Below are 6,000 nucleotides of genomic sequence, written 5' to 3'. Positions count from 1 at the left end.
AAATTGATGGATGAGAGGGGGTGCCCGTTTCATTTTGAGCAGGTGTGAATTGGTCTTCGGTGGAGGGCTGTTTGCATCACATTGTGACCAGTGTATATTGTAATTAGGTTTCTTTAGTACATTCATTGTACTGTTTTTCATTTTGTTCTTTTAATAAAATCAAAATTCTTAAAAATATGGCTTATTGATGTTATTATTCATAATGTACTGTTCTGAGGCCCAATATTATTCATAATGTATACTGTTCTGAGGCCAAATGATAAACCATAACCATATAAATGAACCCTTAAGTTGTTTTAGTGAAGTATATAGACATTTGCCATGCTATTCTGACAGTGAGTAAAAATGGCCTATAGGAAATTCTGCTACCCGTTAGACCCACTGTTGTAATATTACAACATTTCAATTAAACCTTACGAAAACTATTTTTTTTAAAAAACATTATATTTTCCTCTCCAAAGTACTCCTAAAACACCATCTGAAAGGTTGATTTTTTTTTTTTGTAAGTAGAAATATATCCGGGTCTTGCAGGGTTAAGTCACCTGGTTTGCAGACCTGTGACCTGTGGTGGAAAAAGTACTCAAATGTTTTACTTAGGTAAAAGTATCAATACGGCAATGTAGAAGTACTCTGTTACAATTAAAGTCTGCAATTAAAATTTTAATTGAGTAAAAGTACAAAAGTATTGGTATCAAAATGTACTTAAAGTACCAAAAGTAAAAGTACTAAAATGTTTGAAAATAGCAGATCTACAAGCTCAGATGCGACGCGTTGTGAGCTTGTAGATCGACTATTTTCAAATAGCCTACTGTAGGTATAAAATAGGGCTAAAGTGTATGTCTTATAATTTAAAGAAAAACATCACATGGATGCAACTGGGACGTATCATCAGTGTTTCGGGTCTCGCAACATACACCCTCACCAAGGTGACCCAGCCGGGGTTGATCAAGCCCCCGACTTACGTCCCTGTAGCTACCCACAGTCAGTCCTCTTAGGGCAAGACAGGGCCACTCAATACGCTTCTCCGGAACTACTCTGCCGGGACTGGGGGAGAGGAGAGGCTCTGGCACGTGGAGGAACTATAGTCAGGGAATATTATCAGAATAATGTCATATCTGGGAATACATTTCTTACCAAGAAATGTCTTCACCAATGTGTTTGTAAAGGTGTTGGAGTATATTTAATAACATAATATACATGTAAGCCATATTTCACAGGGAGCATACAGACAGAAGAGCGGATTGAGACAGCTGTTGGCTGACCGGGGTGTGGGGGTACTATTAACATTCTCTTTGTTGCTTACCTGGGAGAGAGAGCATGTGTTCCCCATCCCCCTTTCCTGCCTATACAGTTGCAAATCGAACCAGGGACTAAAAGGGGGATCTATTGATTGTCTGGGTGGGGTCTCACCTTTGGAGGCTGACCCCCAGCCCCTTATTCAATGTGACCACTGCTATATAGACTATGACATGTAAGCTTGTAGTGTGTGTGCCACTCCCGGCCGTTAGGCTGTGGAGATGGTTGGCTGCTGTAATAAACTGGAAGCAAAGACACCTCACTGACTAGTGATGACTCCATTCATTCTACAACCATTCATTCTCATCTCTGGAACAACAAACTTATCTACAATATGGCGTTGTTGGCAACTCAATAGAGCCTTTAAGGCCGTGGAAGAGATACTTCATATGGGTTGTCGGCAGTGGAAATATACTTCATATGGCGTCTAAGTCGGCAGTCGCGTTGGTTTGGTTGTTGATACTGAGCCAGGCGTCGAAAGAACGTGCGGCGGGTGATGGTCATCATGGACATCGGCACGACATGACGACAACTTTTCGAGAATCTACAAGGAGAGGACCTCGTGACCAGATCTAGGACGGCTGCACGACTCATCTGGCTACACAACTTGTCTTCTGCGATCGCTAAAGGAGCGCGCTGCGGTGCTGACGGCAGAGCGGGGAACCTGTGGATGGACGGGGTTCTTCGTAGCGGGTATGTTGTGAGGAGAGGACAGCGGGTGCCGGCAGAGTGGAGAACTTGCAATGGTGGGGTTCTTCGTGGGGAGTGTGTTATCACGTCTCCTGCGGTCGCCAGTAGAGCGCTCTGTTGTTAAAATGCAGCTAGCTGTTGGACAATCTGGGTACGGCGCTGGAGCACGGCTGGGTGAGAAGATGACATTGAGGGAGGCTACAAGAGTGACATTATCGAGCGGAACACTGCGCATATGGGACCTGGGGTTATGTTTTTGTGATAAGCGTGGGTTAAACTATGGGGCTATGGCTGCCATGGGGAGTGATGCGAGGGTATTTTTTTACTTTCTGGTCTCCTGTGTTTAATGTGAGTTTACTTTGTGGATTATTGTTTCATTGGGGGTACACTGCCTTCTTTTATCCGTGTAGGCATTTCCGTGGTAGTTGTCATATGTGCTTGATGGTACGGTGTAAAACTTAGGGATAAGTATTAGGCTATCTTTGAGTATATTTTGGTGACTAGGCGGGGGGGACATTGATCTTGGGGGGTGGTGTTATCGCTTGGTGAGCGTGATTCGACTGTATGCTGTCAGCTTCCACTGGGTGGTGGCTGTGTAATGTTTTATCCTGGAGTTTAAAAGGCTAACAGAGGGATCCTGCACGCTAATTAGTTTTGGGGGATGTGTCTATTTGATGTAATTCACCGTGTCGCTGTACTATGTAATCTTGGTTTTTGTATGTGCATTTTTCTGTGTTGATGTTGTGTGCTGTTTTAGTTTTCCTAAATGTTTCTTTTTGTCCTAGTTGGTGTTCCAGTCGCTTTTCATGGGGGGGCGGTTCTTTGTGGTTCTTTTGAAATATACGTGTTTGTGGAAGACGTTTTAATGTCTCCCATGGGGGGTCTGGAGTATATTTAATAACATAATATACATGTAAGCCATATTTCACAGGGAGCATACAGACAGAAGAGCGGATTGAGACAGCTGTTGGCTGACCGGGGTGTGGGGGTACTATTAACATTCTCTTTGTTGCTTACCTGGGAGAGAGAGCATGTGTTCCCCATCCCCCTTTCCTGCCTATACAGTTGCAAATCGAACCAGGGACTAAAAGGGGGATCTATTGTTTGTCTGGGTGGGGTCTCACCTTTGGAGGCTGACCCCCAGCCCCTTATTCAATGTGACCACTGCTATATAGACTATGACATGTAAGCTTGTAGTGTGTGTGCCACTCCCGGCCGTTAGGCTGTGGAGATGGTTGGCTGCTGTAATAAACTGGAAGCAAAGACACCTCACTGACTAGTGATGACTCCATTCATTCTACAGCCATTCATTCTCATCTCTGGAACAACAAACTTATCTACAATATGGCGTTGTTGGCAACTCAATAGAGCCTTTAAGGCCGTGGAAGAGATACTTCATATGGGTTGTCGGCAGTGGAAATATACTTCAGTGTCTAGTAACACATCTCATAAAGACTGAAATACAGTTTCCCTAGGGGAATTTTTGACAGCTGCTGAAAGTTGGGGTACCCACAATAACCTTATGTGGGAAAAATAAATCTAATTGTCTCCGCCGGAGGCGGAGACAATTAGATTGTTTTCGCTTCGTCCCGCTGTGTGTCCCCCTCCCCCCTAGCCAAGCTAACATTGGTCAAGCTCCACGTGACACGTGACAATATGTTGTCACCAATGCTTTTGATTGGCTAGCGAGACGCATGACGAAATAAAATCCTATAAAGAGGTGTGTCACTTCAAAAAAACATTTATGTTTTTGAAGTGAGGTAAGACAGGATCAATCAGTCTTGATTGGAACAGTACCTTCAAGTACAAATCACCTGTCCGTGCGTGTGTGTGTCCCTCTGAGAACACCTAACATTGGTAAGTTTCACGTGACATCACAATATGTAATATAAATATATAAATAGCTTAGACAGGAACAGTAATTTCCAGTACAAACAGAGATCACAGCTGAGATCACACAATGCAACTAACTCCCATTACGCAAACTGAAGAAGCAAATCATCGTCTGAAACCTGATGAAGAAGCAAAGGCGCAGAAGGCCAAAGCTAAGAAAGCATACTCATCTACAACAGTAACACAGAAGAGGACTATAGAGTTGAATTGATCCCACAACAAGGCCGAAGTCTTAATACTGTAACAATTGGCCACCTTGATCAAATACATTATGTAGCACTAGAGAAAACTGACATAGATCAAACACACCAATCAACTGCTGAAACTGTTCAAGACAATGAAGATGAAGAAGACAGACAAGCATTTGAACAAACCAGTCAATTACGAGGACTCCCATATGACACATTGCTTCAAGAAGAACATTTTCTAGATGCAGACACTACATATTCAGTCGCCCCTGCAGAACACCAAAAACCACGCGCATTCTACCAAGACGACAAGTTTGAAGAGTTGGCAAACCCATTAAAGTACCCTGGCGGAGACTTGTGCTCCGAGGAGCACATTTTCTAGTTTTAATTCTGTTTTAAGTAGCATGTGAGGGGTCAAACTAGTTTTTTTTATGATTCTGAATCCATTGCAAGCTTTTTTTTTGGACCAAAACCACTCCTTGGGCTAAAAACGGCCCAATCTCAATGGGCTTTTTACACAAAAAAATTACCTGGAAAAGGTTGGCTATGGCCGTTTTTAGCCCAAGGAGTGGTTTTGGTACAAAACAAATGCTTGCAATGGATTCAGAATCATAAAAACACCCTAGTATGACCTTTCACATGCTACTTAAAACAGATTTTTTTTTTCCCGTATAAGGTTATGGTGGGTATCCCAACTTTCAGCAGCTGTCAAAAATTACCCTAGGGAAACTGCATTTCAGTCTTTATGAGATGTGTTACTAGACACTTTTACAAACACATTGGTGAAGAAATTTCTTGGTAAGGAATTTATTCCCAGATTTTTGAAATATCCCCTGACTACTAGGCTCTGTGTGGCCTCCTGGCCGGGCTCCTCCTTCGTCTCACCAGGTGCATGACCTGAGCGTTGCACCAGACTCCCCTGATCCAAACATTTCATTCTGGCGTGACGGTTTCTTGGCCCGTGATGGTACTGCAGGCTCCACTTGCGGCTAATAATAATAATAATTTATATCTGCAAAGTAACTAGTGACTAAAGTTTTCAAATAATTGTAGCGGAGTAAAAGTACAATATTTGCCTCTGAGATGTAGTGGAGTAGAAGTAAAAGTATAGACAATTGGAAATGTACCTTGTGACTTTACACCACTGAGAATGGCCACAAAAATGCCGACATGGGTATGATCAACGAGGACACAGGGGAGGATCGCATGCACAAAAGTGTCAAGGAGGAAAAAGGGGATGATCCAGGCCACGATGTTGCCAGAGAGGATGATACAGGATATGACCTGTATCATCTGTAGGGTTTAAACTTTAAACCCTACAGTATATACGTAGTTGACCCGGCTCCTATCCCCAAGGTGTCTATAACTCCATATTTGGACACAGTTGAACTCCATATTTGGGCATGACTGTCTTATGGTGACCTCACCATGATGACAAAGTCGAGCCAGTATTGTGGCCGTGGTCATATCCTGTATCATCCTCTCTGGCAACATCGTGGCCTGGATCATCCCACGAGTAATCGATCGATTTTTGTTGTTGTTGGGCGAACTATCCCTTTAAACTTTAAAGGGATAGTTCACCCAACAACAACAAAAATCGATCGATTACTCGTCCCATAGAGGGGGTGAGTAATGTTATAGGAATGTCGCATTCCTATAAGCCAATAATTTGATGAGCAGCGGACCGGAAGGCAGCGGTTCCGGGAGGAGATACAAAGGAGACTCTTTGTGTCTCCTACCGGAACCGCTGCCGGTCATTAAATTATTGGCTTAGGAATGCGACAAAAAACTAAAAAATATCGATGAATTCCAGTCTCCATGGGTTGACTAAATCGATAGAAAAAAATCGATTGAAAACTTGAAATGGGACCTTCTGCACAATGAGTACATTTACTTTTGGTACAAGTACATTTTGATGCCAATACTTTTCTAC

The sequence above is a fragment of the Gymnoscopelus braueri genome, assembly GCF_963280865.1.
Source record: "Gymnoscopelus braueri genome assembly, chromosome: 19".
NCBI classification, from domain to species: Eukaryota; Metazoa; Chordata; class Actinopteri; order Myctophiformes; family Myctophidae; genus Gymnoscopelus; species Gymnoscopelus braueri.
The sequence above is the reverse complement of the archived record's forward strand: the minus strand, read 5'-3'. Positions refer to the sequence as shown.